This window comes from Pelodiscus sinensis, chromosome 9, assembly GCF_052426305.1.
Source record: "Pelodiscus sinensis isolate ZL-2025 chromosome 9, ASM5242630v1, whole genome shotgun sequence".
Taxonomy (NCBI): Eukaryota; Metazoa; Chordata; order Testudines; family Trionychidae; genus Pelodiscus; species Pelodiscus sinensis.
Window position 1 is genome coordinate 55,086,990 of NC_143060.1, and position 15,381 is coordinate 55,102,370.

Sequence of the window (15,381 nt, forward strand, 5' to 3'; positions counted from 1 at the left end):
TTAGACCTCAGCAAACACAACATTCCCTTTGAAGTGGCAGCCTATTGTGTGCTACATAATATTTGTGAAAGCAAGGGGAAAGTTATCTGGCAGGTTGTGGATCTGAAGCAGACTGCCAAGCTAGAGATTTTGAGCAGACAGATATCAGGGCAAGAAGGAGAGCACAGTGCAGGTCAGTACAAATCAGAGAGACTTTGAAAAAAAGTTTTATGCATGGCCAGTTTTGAGAGTCTTGCACGTTGCTCTCAAAGAGTTGCCCCTGCATTTGGCATGTTTGCCTGTAACCCCGTCCTCCCTTGCAATACAAACAATAAAGAAACTGTTGTTCAGAGATCATATGTTTTTATTTAGGGAGACAGCAGGGACAAAAAATGAGTCCACAGTGGGAACCAAAGCGGAAGGGGGATCAGAAATACAAGGATGACACAGGCTTTTGCTTCATGATGCCCTGGAGGTTGAGTGTGAGACTGTCCTCAAGTCCCTCACATGTCTTAGGATCCCTGGGGGAGAAGGCTACAGAACTGGGTGAGGAGGGAAAGCTGGTTTGTGAAAGATTGGGGGAGTCTGTCCAGGTACATATCTAGACTGCCATGTGGTCCACCACAGACATCAAGAATGACAAGACAGTCTCCTGGTGCTTCTCTTTCAGTTCCCTGAATACTCCCCTTTCCTGATGCTCTGCTTGCATGTCCTCTAATAGCGTATTCCTCTGTTTGGTTATGTGCTCCCTCTCCAAGTGGGTGGATTACATTTGCTCCTTGAACCTGTCTTCCCCTGTCCATTTTTGCCTTCAGATTTGTGTCAGCTGGCAGCTAGCGGAGCTGGGAGAATACACAGCAGGCTCCCTGCTGTTCTGGCTCTAACAAAAAATTACAATTTACACAAATTACAGAAGATATATTACTCTGTTAACGTACAGTGAAGGCATCTCTAAATACAATGGAAAGGTGTTCTGTGCTAGGCCAAAGTCATGCTTTAAAGTGGCCACTGTGCAGCAGGTACAACACAGAGTTCTCAAGGGAACATGGCCTCATCCAGTTTGGTGGCAGGCATGGTAGGGGGCTTGTCAGTGTACAATCCTACAGGTGGGAAGGGGGACAGGGTCCAATTGTACCACCAGGGCAGGGTGGCAGCTGATGTGGTGGCCTTCTGTGCCAGGTAGGGTATGTCTACACTACCACCCTAGTTCGAACTAGGGTGGTTAATGTAAGCAACTGAAGTTGCAAATGAAGCCCGGGATTTAAATATCCTGGGCTTCATCTGCATTTTGCCGGGCGCCGCCATTTTTAAAGCCCCGGTAGTTTGGACTCCATGCCCGCGGCTACATGCGGCATGGAGTAGGTAGTTCGGATTAGGCTCTCTAATCCAAACTACCGTTACTCCTCATGGAAGTCACATTGGTACAGAACTTGTGTCATGGTGTGGGCAATCAGGCCCAGGATCCTAAACTGTGTTTGAACATAGTTTCAGTGTGATCACAGCAAGTCTGATTTAGTACATGGTTGAACCATGCTTTTGGGGAAACAAGGCTGGTATTAAAAATGTCGACTCAGTCTGTATCACTCCTTTACCCTCCTCCACAGCTTCTAGGGTACACCTGCTTGCCACTTTCCACCTTCCCACAGGAGCTTGTGGATGGGAGAAGGGACAGGGTCCAGGCATGCTGGCCGTGAAAGGCAGTGGCTGACATTGTCTGCACACCCCACTTGCGGGAGGTATGTCTACACTACCCCGCTAGTTCGAACTAGGAGGGTAATGTAGGCATACCGCACTTGCAAATGAAGCCCGGGATTTGAATTTCCCGGGCTTCATTTGCATAAGCGGGGAGCCGCCATTTTTAAAACCCCGCTGGTTCGAACCTCGTGCAGCGTGGCTACACGGGGCACGAACTAGGTAGTTTGAACTAGGCTTCCTAGTTCGAACTGCCGTTACTCCTCATTTCACGAGGAGTAACAGTAGTTCGAACTAGGAAGCCTAATTCGAACTACCTAGTTCATGCCCCGTGTAGCCGCGCTGCACGGGGTTTGAACCAGCGGGGTTTTAAAAATGGCGGCTCCCCGCTTATGCAAATGAAGCCCGGGAAATTCAAATCCCGGGCTTCATTTGCAAGTGCGGTATGCCTACATTACCCTCCTAGTTCGAACTTTTTCCGGAAAAGCTTCTGTGGCCAATGTAGACGCACTTTCCTGGAAAAAAGTCCCGATCGTCATTTTCGTGATCGGGGCTTTTTTCCGGAAAAGACTACTGTGCTATCTACACTGGCCCTTTTCCGGAACAGTTTTCCGGAAAAAGGACTTTTGCCCGAGTGGGAGCAGCATAGTTTTTCCGGAAAAGCAGCTGATTTCTTACAGTACATTGTCACTGCTTTTCCGGATATTCAAGGGGCCGGTGTAGACAGCTTGCAGCTTATTCCAGAAAAGCAGCTGCTTTTCCGGAATAAGTGGCCCAGTGTAGACACAGCCAAGGCTCCGGCAGCAAGTGACCAGGTGCTAATCTTGTTGATGAATATCTTCCTCCCACTTCCACATCCTAGCTTGGAAACTCACCTGATGACAAGAACCTTATTGAGTTCTAATTAATATACTTTACAGACATGCAACCTAAATTCTCTGCCAGCTGCTAAATCCTCCCACACCACTGACAAATTGACATTCATAGGATTATACAAGACTGACCCCAAATTTTTCTGGAGTCTCCCAAAAACAAGCAGTGATAAAGTTTAGCTCCATTGCAAGCAGATATTATCCTGAAAACTCTTGCTAAACTTGTCAGCAAGTAACCTTTCCTCTCTCCTGTGAAATGAAGTGGAATTACAGTGAAATAATCTTATTTTAGAAAAATGCCATAAATGTGAGAACTTATTTTTTTTTCACACACAGAAAAGTAGGTGGTAGTTCACATTGAACTACAAACTTATTGACTCCCAAAGAAGAATGTGATTCATAGCTGCTTGAATTGGCTTTTGAAAATAAACATTTTCCATAGCAATATGACGGATTTCTCAAATGGACTTTTGTCAGTCATAATAGAACGATAGCAGATCGCTGAAGAGGATCTGGTGCCTATCAAAGAAAATGAGTGTTCTGGCCATGCTTTCTGTGTGAAACTGTGTTATACACTATAGTATATTAATTATATATTATATTATAAATATATATACACACAAACCGCTTAGCTCAGGGTCAAAAGATGCCAAATGTTCTTTTCATTTGTCTTCCTCAACTAGTATTTAAGAAAGATGAGCTCATTAAAACTGACCATGTTATATTTCTTCATTTCTAACCTCTCATTAAGCTGCAAATGCATCTATTACCACTACTAAGGTTTGTAAAGATTTGAGTATGGACTTCTGCTTCAGCTCCTAGCATGAAATAGATGTCATAGCACCATTCAACTTCAAAGCCTATGTTCACTTAGCAAGGGACAGTGTGCCCAATTCTCCACTCTGTCACACCATTTTTTTAAACCAGCGTGACTCCAATGAAACAAATGAGTCACATTGGTACAGAACTTGTGTCATGGAGTGGGCAATCAGGCCCAGGATGCTAAACTGTGTTTGATCATAGTTTCAGTGTGATCACAGAAAGTCTGATTTAGTACATGGTTGAACCATGCTTTTGGGGAAACAAGGCTGGTATTAAAAATGTCAACTCAATCTGTATCACTCCTTTACCCTCCTCCACAGCTGCTAGGGTACACCTGCTTAGGTTCCTTTGCTCTCCACTTCCAGATGCTGCTTGTGGAAGGGGGTGCCCCTGAAGTTGCTCACATCATGCAGATGTGGTTCTCATCTGGATTGGGGAGGATGAAGGGGCAGGACAATAAAACTAGAAGAGGTCTTTAAAATTCAGCCTTCTCTCAATCTACTTTTATAGCCCATGCCTTTTCTAGTCTGTGAGTACACGGGGACCAAGACTGTAAACATGAAGAATATTCTAGTCATATCTGCCTTTTCTTAAATGTGTGAATTTGTTGCGGCTCATTTCAGCTTCTAATTTCTATGTAATGGTTTCAAGAAGATAATAAGGATAAAAAAAGGGTATGGAAATGAATTCTCTCCCTCCCCCCGCTTTACTTTTTTAATACATTCCTTGTGACCCCCATAATTTAAGGCCATCCTAGATAAATTACTTCTCATGTAACAATTATTGCCATATTTATTCAAGAAAGTTTCACTCTCAAATGACAAGCCTTTTGTCCTTTTTTAGTGCAAGATTGATAGAAAAAGCTACATTATATTCTGTTATTCTTTTGGTAAATTATTTTAAGTTGCTATGGGTCTATCTCATGAAGAGTTCTTAGAACTGATACTGCAAGTCGTTTAGTATTTAAATGAATCTTTGAGGAGTCCTGATTTTCCATGAAATCATTCTGGAGAATTAGATTTTCCTATTGAAAATTGTTTGTTTAATACCTTCCTAAGTTAAGCATTACTGTGCTATGGCAGTTGCAAAGTAAATCTCAGTCCAGTTATTGGATAGGTGAAGAACATAGCAGAAGTAGCAAATCTATTTTTGCTTAGCTATAATGCTTAATAGGACCAGCATAAATATTTTAGTTTATGAAGTTCTGTGCACAAAACTTATTACTACTTGCCTGTCATACTGCTAATTTTTCACCCTTCAATAGCATTTAATTTAAAAATGCCTGAGGTTATGATTTCAGCAGTATGCTACAGCTCGTCTTACAAGTTCCAAAAAACGACCTTTACTCAATGTGGGCAACACTGCAATTAAAGGCAGCAAAAGGAACAATGAGCAATATAAAAAAATTACTATCTTTTAAAAGGAAATCTAAATTACTGTGCTGGCAAAAAAAATGCACTTCCAGTTATAAAATGTCAAAACAGTTTTAGGATTAGAACTTCATCTGTTCGTAGCAAACACACATATTTTTAAAGATGTGCTAATTAAAGATTTCACTTGTCTTCAGTCCACATCACCAGGAATATTTTCTGACAGATGGCTGAAATGCATACCCATCATGATCACACATCTATGAGCCACGTTCTACACCACTGAACAGTCACTCACTTAGTACCAGTAAATGCTTGTGGCTAGTTTGCAATCCCAGAGTGAACATTAAGAACTCACATGCGAAAGAAGTATAGAGTCATGATTTAATTAAATAACTGGTTTTAAATAATTGTGCTTGTAGCAAAATATGCTGTGTGAGGAAAGATTAGTTTATATAACATTTGAGTGGTCAGAATGCCTCATAATTAATGCTTCAGAGGGACAGCCACGTTAATCTGTAACAGGAAAAACTTAAAAAACAACAAATAGTCTAGTAGCACCTTAAAGACTAACAAATCATGTAGATGGTATCATGAGCTTTCATGGGCACAACCCACTTCAGAAGACCCAATCTGCAGCTTTGGACTATGGTGTTCCCCTTTCCACTAGGTTCAGGCCTCTCTTTTGAGTGTGGGGCCTAGTGATTTGCAATTTTCTCTGGGCATTGTTCAGCTGTGGCATTGACCTCATTTGATAACCAATACAGCAGTAAGGGGGCTTTGGGATCTTGTTCCTACCAAATGTGGGACAAAGAGCCTGCTCCTCTGAAGGAATTTCTTCAGTGGGAGTCAGCCTTTCTTAAGTGGATCTATCCAGTCCTGTTGCAGAAGGTACATGCAGGGAGATGATGAGTCTGTAGATGGGAAAAACCAAGCTGTATGCCTCTCAAAGATAAAGACAAAATACTAATGATACTGGGAGTTTCCATTTTTTACACCCACTGTGAAATTTAAGAGGAGGTGCTCAGTACTATCTTGAAATCATTCTCTGTTTCTCTCAAGTCGGGCACCCAAAAATAGAGACTCCCAAACTTAACTAGCCAGGCCCAGTTTCTGGCTGGAGATGGCTACATATATTATATGCAAGAGCCTTTAAACATGCCAATAGCACTAGAGAGGAGGACAGATTGTGCCTTTAGAGAGCTGTACCCAGTGAGAAATGTTATGGTCGAGATTGGAACTCATGAGAAATGTAGGAGTTTTTACTGAGTTTGCCTTTGAGGTTGCTGTTGTTTGTTGAACCTGAAATTAAAAGCAAAATACAGAAGAACCAAAATTAGAAATAAAGCCTAATGTAAGCCAAAAAGAAACAGTTTTGCTTCTGGGTTCTAATTCCCAGTTATGTGGCTTACTCTCTCTATGATCATGAGCAACTTAATTCCTCTCTGAACCTCTTTTTCCCCTTCAGTAACACATGTAACAAGCCTTATCTTCCTCATGTGGATGTTTCAGATCTTAAATACTGGATATTTGTGTAACATTTACACAGGTTACTAAGGGACTTGTATCTTTTGTCTCACAAATGAGGAATGAATCCATTACTATTTATATACAGTAACACCTAGGTGCCCAAACTAAAAATAGTGATGTGCTAGGTGTTGTACAAAACATGGGGAGAGAATGTCTCTTCCCCAACTGAGCCACAGACATGTAAAACAACTTAATAGCATGTTAGTAGTAAGACCAGGAATTATCTCTTCTTCCCCTAAGTAGTAATTAAGTGTTCTGCACGCTGGATTACACTACTCCCCCAGGCTACATAGTTCAAACAGTATATCCTTACAAGAGGGAACTCAAAACCTGGCTTGTCACATTTGAGTGGAACGGAATCTTGGTTGTAAGATACATGCTCCATAGTGTTTTCATCCTTGGCTGTTTCCTATAGACTTGAATAAATCATTGAGATCAAGCTGGATGGTGGAGACTTTCTTTTGGCCATTAAACTCTTTGGTTGCGTCTAGACTTGCTAGCTGTCTACACTGGCCACTTTGAATTTGAACACTGACGATCTAATGTAAGATTGGCAGTGTCCTTCCGCAAATACAATGACTCTCCCGTTCGGGAAAAAGCCCTCTTGTGCAAATGCTGGATGGCGCTAAAGGCTGCAGGTGGCAGGCATCGGACCTAAGGTGCGCGGAGTGGCCCCTGCAGCGTGGCGGGTTACTTTTTGATTTTCACAGCCTGAGCTCAGGCCCGATTGGGTCCAAAAATACCTGACAACCTTCTCCTGGTTGAAAGGTTATCCCATGCAAAGTTTGGTTAGAATCATAGAACTGGAAGAGACCTCAGAAGGTCATCAAGTCCAGCCCCCTGCTCTTGGCAGGACCAGTTCCAACTAAATCAACCCGGCCAGGGCTTGGTCAAGCCAATACATAAACACCTCCAGGGTTGGAGATTCCACTACTTCCCTAGGTAACCTATTCCAGTGCTTCACCGCCCTCCTAGTTAAATAGTTTTTCCTAATATCCAACCTGGACATCTCCCACCACAACTTGAGACCATTGCTCCTTGTTCTACCATCCGTCACTACTGAGAACAGCCTCTCTCCATCCTCTTTGGAACCTCCCTTCAGGAAGTTGAAGGCTGCTGTCAAATCCTCCCTCACTCTTCACTTCTGCAGACTATACAGACCCAAGTCCCTCAGCCTCGCCTCATAAGTCATATGCTCCAGCCCTCTAATCATTTTGGCTGCCCTCCGCTGGACCCTCTCCAATGCGTCCACATTCTTTTTGTAGTGGGGGGCCCAGAACTGGACACAATACTCCAGATGTGGCCTCACCAAAGCTGAATAAAGGGGAATAATGACATCTCTGGATCTGCTGGCAATGCTCCTCTTAATGCAACCTAATATGCCATTAGCCTTCTTGGCTACAAGGGCACACTGTTGACTCATATCCAGCTCCTCATCCACTATAACCCCCAGGTCCTTTTCTGCAGAACTGCTACTTAACCGGTTGGTCCCCAGCTTGTAACTATGCTTGGGATTCTTCCATCCCAAATGCAGGACTCTACACTTGTCCTTGTTGAACCTCATCAGATTTCTTGTGGCCCAATCCTCCAATTTGTCTAAGTCATTCTGTATCCTATCTCTGCGCTTAAGCGTATCTACCTCTCCCCCCAGCTTAGTGTCATCCGCAAACTTGATGAGGGTACAATCCATCCACTCATCCAGATCATTAATAAAGGTATTGAACAAAACCGGTCCTAGAACCGAACCTTGGGGCACTCCACTAGAAACCGACCACCATCCTGAAATCGAGCCATTGATCACTACCCGCTGGGCCCGGCCTTCTAGCCATCTTTCTATCCATCTTACCGTCCATTTATCTAATCCACATTCCCTTAACTTGCTGTCAAGAATATTGTGGGCGACCATATCAAAAGCCTTGCTAAAGTCAAAGTATATAACATCCACTGACTTCCCCATGTCCACCGAGCAAGTTACTTCATCATAGAAATTAATCAGATTGGTCAGGCACGACTTGCCCTTCGTGAATCCATGCTGTCTATTCCTAATCACTTTCCTCTCATCCAAGTGCCTCAAAATCGATTCCTTAAGGATCCCTTCCATGATTTTTCTAGGAACCGAGGTAAGACTCACCGGCCTGTAGTTCCCTGGATCATCCTTCTTCCCTTTTTTGAAGATGGGCACTACATTTGCTTTTTTCCAATCATCCGGGATTTCTCCCGATCTCCACGACTTTTCAAAGATAATAGCCAAAGGCTCCTCAATGACATTTGCCAACTCCCTCGGTACCCTCGGATGCATTAAGTCCGGACCCATGGATTTGTGTACGTTTAGCTTTTCTAAATTGTTCCTAACCTGGTCTTTACCCACCACGGGCTGTCCATCTTCATCCCATCTTGCATCACTTTGCGCAGAAGTCCAGGAGCCAGCCTTGTCCGTGAATACAGAGGCAAAGAATGCATTGAGTACATCAGCTTTCCCCACATCATCTGTCACTAGGTTACCTCCTTCATCCATTAGGGGCCGCACACCCTCTCTGATCACCTTCTTCTTGTTAACATGCCTGTAGAAACCTTTCTTGTTATCTTTCATATCCTTAGCCAGTCGCAATTCCATTTGCGCTTTCGCCTTCCTGATAACCCCCCGGCATTCTCGAGCATTCTTGAGCTATACATTTAAACTCCTTCCTGGTTATTTGTCCAAGTTTCCACTTTTTGTAAGCTTCCTTTTTGTGCTTAAGTTCACCAAGGATTTCTCCTGTAAGCCAATCCAGTCTCCTACCATGTTTTCCTCTCTTGATATACGTCGGGATGGTTTCTTTCTGTGCCTTCAATAAGGCTTCTTTAAAATACTGCCAGCTGTCCTGGACTCCTTTCCCCTTCATGTTAGCATCCCATAGGATTCTGCCCATCAGATCTCTCAGGGAGTCAAAATCTGCTTTTCTGATGTCCAAAGTGTGTATTTTACTACTCTCTTTTCTTCCTTTGGTCAGGATCCTGAAATCTACCATCTCATGATCACTGCTTCCCAGGTTGTCACCCACCTCCACTTCCCGTATTAGTTCCTCCCTGTTCGTGAGCAGAAGGTCAAGCTGCGCATGGCCCCTGGTCAGATCCTTCAGCACTTGTGTCAAGAAGTTATCCCCAACATTCTTCAAAAACTTCCTGGATTGCCTGTGTACTGCCGTATTGGTTTCCCAACAGATGTCAGGGTGATTAAAGTCCCCCATGAGAACCAGGGCCTGCGATCCGGAAGCTACGCTCAGTTGTCCGAAGAAAGCCTCATCTACCTCATCCACCTGTTTCGGTGGCCTGTAGCAGAGACCAACCACAACATCACTGCTGTTGTTTGCTCCTTTAAACTTAACCCATAGACTTTCAACAGGTTTTTCTCACTCTTCATACTGGAGTTCAGAGCAATCGTAGTGCTCTCTTACATATAGTGCAACTCTTCCTCCTTTTCTCCCCTGCCTGTTGTTCCTGAACAGTCTGTACCCTTCCAAGACAGTGCTCCAGTCATGCGAGTCATCCCACCAAGTCTCTGTTATCCCAATTAAATCATATTTCTTGGTCTGGGCCAGGGCCTCCAGTTCTTCCTGTTTGTTGCCCAGGCTTCTCGCATTAGTGTACAAACACTTCAGGTAACCAGTTGATTGTCCTATCTCCTCCATTCGAAACATGGGTCCTCCTTTTTTGCCCCTTGCTCTCTGCATTTCTTCCCGGTATCCAACTTTCCCTCTCTCCTCAGGGTTTTGGTCATTGTCCCCCGACGAACCTAGTTTAAAGCCCTCCTCACTAGGTTTGCAAGCCAGCCCGTGAAGATGCTCCTTCCTCTCTTCGTTAGGTAAATCCCATCTCCTCCTAACAATTCTTGTGCCCGGAACAAAGTCCCATGGTCGAAGAAACCAAAGCCCTCTCTGTGACACCATCTGCGCAACCATGCATTTACGTCCTCAATTCGACGATCCCTGCCCAGTCCTTTCCCTTCAACAGGGAGGATGGACGAGAATATCACTTGCGCTCCGAATTCTTGGATCCTTCTTCCCAGCGCTACATAATTCGCAGTAACACGCTCAAGGTCATTCTTGGCCGTATCATTAGTTCCCACGTGGAGAAGCAGGAAGGGGTAGCGATCTGAAGGTTTGATCAGCTTGGTAAGCCTCTCAGGGTATGTCTACACTACAGCGCTAATTCAAACTAACTTAGTTTGAATTAGTTAATTCGAACTAAGCTAATTCGAACTAACGCATGCAAAATAAAAAAATAGTTCGAATTAGCATTTTGCTAATTCGAACTAGCATGTCCACACAGAATGGACCCTGAACCGGGATTAAGGCTGGTCGGAAGCAGTGCTGGCAGGGCATCAGAATAGGACTTAGAGCATGGAGCTTCTGTCTCAGGCTAGCCGAGGGCTGTGCTTAAAGGGACCCGACCCCCACCCCGGACAGACAGTTCTCAGGGGTGCTCCGCTTGCTAAGCAGTCCTGGCTTGGATTGCCTGGAGTACCCACACTGGGAACATCACAGCACTTGGCCATCAGACTGGCTGCACTTGCCGCAGGCTGCCATCTGGGGAGAAGGAGCAATTGGGGGGCTGCAGGAGAGGTTCCACCCCCAGAAGCCCGCAGAACCAGCCCAGTCTTCCCCATCGGGGGCTCGTTCCCCATTCCTCTCTCACCTCCTTCCACTTACCCCTCCCGAGCCCCCCTTCCTGATTTACAAAATAAAGGACAATTGTGTTCAAAAATAGAATCTCTCTTTATTGAACAAAACTCGGTGAGACTGGGAAAAGGAGGTGGGAGAGGAGAAGAGAGAGGGTGGGAGAGGGGAGGGCAACTACAATGATGAGGGGTTTGGAAAACGTCCCATATGAAGAGAGGCTAAAGAGACTGGGACTTTTCAGCTTAGAAAAGAGGAGATGGAGGGGGGATATGATAGAGGTCTATAAAAGCACAAGTGGGGTGGAGAGGGTGCATACAGAAAAGTTCTTCATTAGTTCCCATAATAGAAGGACTAGAGGACACCAAAGGAAAGGAATGGGTAGCAGGCTTCAAACTAATAACAGAAAGTTTTTCTTCACGAAGCAAATAGTCAACCTGTGGAACTCCTTGCTGCAGGAGGCCATGAAGGCTAGAACTAGAACAGAGTTTAAAGAGAAGTGAGATAAAGTGATGGAGGTTGGGTCCATGGAGTGGTATTATCCAGGGGGTAGGAGTGGTGTCCCTGCCCAAAGTTTGTGGAAGGCTGGAGAGGGATGGCATGAGACAAATGGCTTGGTCACTGTCTTCGGTCCATCCCCTCCAGGGTTCCTAGTGTTGGCCGCTGTCGGCAGACAGGCTACTGGGCTAGATGGACCTTTGGTCTGACCCAATACGGCCATTGTAAGGTCAGGGCTCAGGGTCGGGGGTCTCAGTGGACCCCCTTGATTTTCATGCACACCTGCTCCTGGGTGGCCAGGCTGGCAGCTCTCCTGCCCTAGATGGCCACTTTCCTGTGCCTAGTGCAGAGGTCGTGGATGAGGTCCACGATGTCCGCACTAGCCCAGGCGGGTGCCCGCCTCTTGTGATCACGGGCATGCTCCCGGGAGTCGCCAGCCTGGTCCCGGGAAGAGGGGGAGGGCATCGGGTGGCTGGCTCGAGCCGTGCCAGGTGCAGGGTCTGCTGGCTGGGTGCTGGCAGGCTTGCACCTGGCATGGGCACCGTAGCCAGCCCGTGCCCCTTTAAGGGGTCCGGGGCTGGAAGGTGGGCAGACGAGTTTCCCTGGTGTTGGCCAGAGTGGCCACCAGGGAAAGCTGGGGAGGGCTAGCCTCCCACTAGTTCGAATTAAGTGGCTACACTGCCCTTAATTCGTACTAGTAAGTTCCAACTAGGCTTAGTCCTCGTGGAATGAGGTTTACCTAGCTCGAACTAAGCGCTCCGCTAGTTCGAATTAAGTTCGAACTAGCGGAGCGCTAGTGTAGCGCCTATCAAAGTTAATTCGAACTAACGTCCGTTAGTTCGAATTAACTTTGTAGTGTAGACATACCCTTAGTGACATCCTGAATGCGAGCTCCCGGTAAGCGGCACACCTCTCGAGATTCCAGGTCCGGACGGCAGAGGGATTGCTCAGTCACTCTTAGGAGGGAGTCCCCGACCACCACCACCCGTCATTTTCTTTTGGGTATGGTGGCTGTGGAACCCCCATCCCTAGGACTACGCATCCCATGCCTTCCAGTAGATGGTGTTCCCTTCTGGTTTCTTCCTTGTGAGGTCCCTTCCAGAGCTTTTAGCACTGCAGAGCCTGTGGAGAGAGCTTGAAAGTGATTACTTACCTCTATAGTATCGGGGGATTCCCGTGCTGGCCTTTTTACCCTTTTGGAAGTTACATGCTGCCAGTTCTCTTCTTGGTCACGTATTGCCCTCTCTGGCTCCTCTGCCTGCCATGCTTGAAGGATTAAATGCTGACTTCTATCGAAGAAGTCTTCATCCTCTCTGATCGAGCGTAGGGTCGACACTTGGGCCTCTAGTCCTCTAATTTTTTCTTCCAAAATGTCGACCAGCTTGCACTTCGTGCAGATGAAATCCGTTCTTTCTTCTGGGAGGAAGACAAACATGGCACATGCTGTCCACAATGACTGGATGCTAACTCACATTTAAGACCACCTGGAACACTTCAGGTAGGGCATCAGGGTGAAATTACTTCATGGAGCTGCTGCCTGAGGCTATCTTAGATGCCTGCTTACAGGGTTCTCCCAATACAGTCATTTCTCCAGTTCTTCTCATGCTTGCCTTCCTTCCCGAGGGACAACAAAGCATTTTCTCTGACTGCTGTGGTTCGCCTTACGGACACCTCAGTTTGCCAGCCATGGAGCTGGAGCTGCCTCTGGGTACACGATGGCCCCTGATTGTCGTGCTGCAGTTTCTGAAGGCTGCCCTCCTGGCCCTGCAGGAACTCAATCCTCAGCTCATTGTGTTGCAGGGGGATGTGGATTGCAGCAGCTTTGAACAATAAAGAGAGGGGACCACCTCATAGGAGCGTGGCCTTTCTGGAACATGGTGGCAGCTATGCGGCCTTAGATAGTCACGTTCCTCTGTCTAGTGTGGAGATCATGGACATTGGAGGCCTGCCCCCAAACCTCAATGAGGTCCATAATCTCCTCACTAGCCCAGGAGGGAGCGTGGCGTCTACGACCCCTGGTTGGCTCCTGGGTGCTGAAGGACTGGGCGGGGGATGACTGCCTGGCACTGGCTGCCTGGCTCATGGTGAGGCCACTGGGTCAGGGGCAGAGGCTGCTGGAAGGCCTGGATCTGGCACATGCAGTCTGGCCAGAGTCTACCCCTTTAAGGGCTCTGGGGCTGGGGGAGAGGAGAAGAGTTTTTCTTGTTTTTCCTCGAGTGGCCACCCGGGGAAACTGGGAAAGGCTGGAGGCCAGCTAATTTGAATTAAGTGTCTACACAGCACTTATTTCAAATGAGCTATTTCGAATTTGGCATTACTCCTCATAGAATGAGGTTTACCAAATTCTAATTAAGCGCTCCGCTATTTCGAATTAATTTTGAAATAGCGGTTTGCATGTACGAACACTATTAAAGTTAATTCGAAACAACAGCTGTTATTTTGAATTAACTTTGCAGTGTAGACATACCCTGAGAGATTGGAAAGATCATTTTTGTGCACAAAAAAATTATCACAAGCTATTGTCTAATCACAAGGGGTGCATCTACACAGCGCTGTTGTTATTTTGAAATAAGAATGCGAGTGTCTACATAGCAATTCCATTATTTTGAAATAATTTTGAAATAATGGATGGCTTATTCTGAAATCTGTAAACCTCATTCCATAAGGAATAACTCCAGTTTCTAAACAGAGCATGTGTGGACGCGGCAGCTGAAGTTACTTTGAAATAAGGGCTATGTAGCACTTTAAAGACTAACAAGATGGTTTATTAGGTGATGAGCTTTCATGGGTCAGACCCACTTTCTCAGATCAAATAATGGAAGAAAATTGGCAAGACCATATATACCAAAGGATACAATAAAAAAAATGAACACATATGAAAAGGACAAATCAAATTTCAGAACAGAGGGGGGATGAGAGAGGGGAGGTAAATGTCTGTGAGCTAATGATATTAGCGGTGATAACTGGGAAAGCTATCTTTGTAATGGGTAAGATAATTAGAGTCTTTATTCAAACTTAGGCGTAAAGTGTTGAATTTAAGCAAGGTGAGGGAGTGTAGCTCCCACTCCAGGGAAGAATCACACTCCTGCCCCTATTGTCTGGACTTGCACTGAATCCTGGGGGAAGGTGCAGCCTCTTCCCCACCCCTGGTGGTCGACTCAGGGCTGGAGATGCCCGTTGTTGCCCACTCAGGGGGCAGAGCCAGTCATGCAGAGGAAGAGGAGGAGGAGGACCCCAACATGGCCAGCACTGGGACATTGGTGACCCTGGAGTCGGTACCCCCACAGCCCGAATGTGACCCAGGTATCCTCCCAGGGCAGAGGAGGATCATCAGGTGAGTGATCTATGGCAAAAGACACAGACAGAGTGGACACGGCCAGCGGCAAGAGTGCTAGGTTGGGAAGAGCTCCTCATGTGGCCTTGTCAGCCTGGGGATCATGCTGCAGTCCGTACACATGGATGCATGTGCAGCGCCAGTCTGGGCCATGCAGCCCCCACCAGTGCACCCCTGGGCTCTTGCTCACAGGGCCCGGGGAGGCTGGCCACACTTCAGACACCCGTGTGGGACACCTTCCCACCACAAGCCACCACTAGAAGTAGACTGGCATGCCCCCACACACAGTCAGGAGTGCTGCATACGGGCATGCCTGTATGCTCAAAGCAGCATCCACTTCTGGGGACAGCACACTGAGATGCAGGTGCCTGACCAGGGCACAGATGAGGAGCCGCCACGCCAGCAGGACCCCCAAGCTTCCCCTCCCCCTTCCTTCCCTTGCTTCCCCCTTCCAGCTCCCTCCTCCCAGGAGCAGGTGTGCCTGAAAATTGAAGAGCTGCGACAGGGGTACGCCAGGACCAGTTGGGGCAGCTCCTCAGCAGGGGCAGATACTTGCCCCTATTTTGATGCCCTGGACCGCATCCTGGGGAGCGGTGCAGTCTGTGCCACTTCAGGGGGCAGCGAGCTGG

At 46.5% G+C, this 15,381-nt stretch overlaps 1 long non-coding RNA gene across 1 annotated transcript in view; it reads right to left on the bottom strand.

The window, feature by feature from the left end:
- Window positions 1-333: 333 nt before the first annotated feature.
- Window positions 334-15,381, bottom strand: part of LOC112544862 (uncharacterized) — a 42,418-nt gene continuing 27,370 nt past the window's right edge. The window contains exon 3 of the long non-coding RNA XR_012906129.2: window positions 334-859. This is a non-coding gene — a long non-coding RNA (uncharacterized LOC112544862). The remainder of the gene's footprint in view (window positions 860-15,381) is intronic.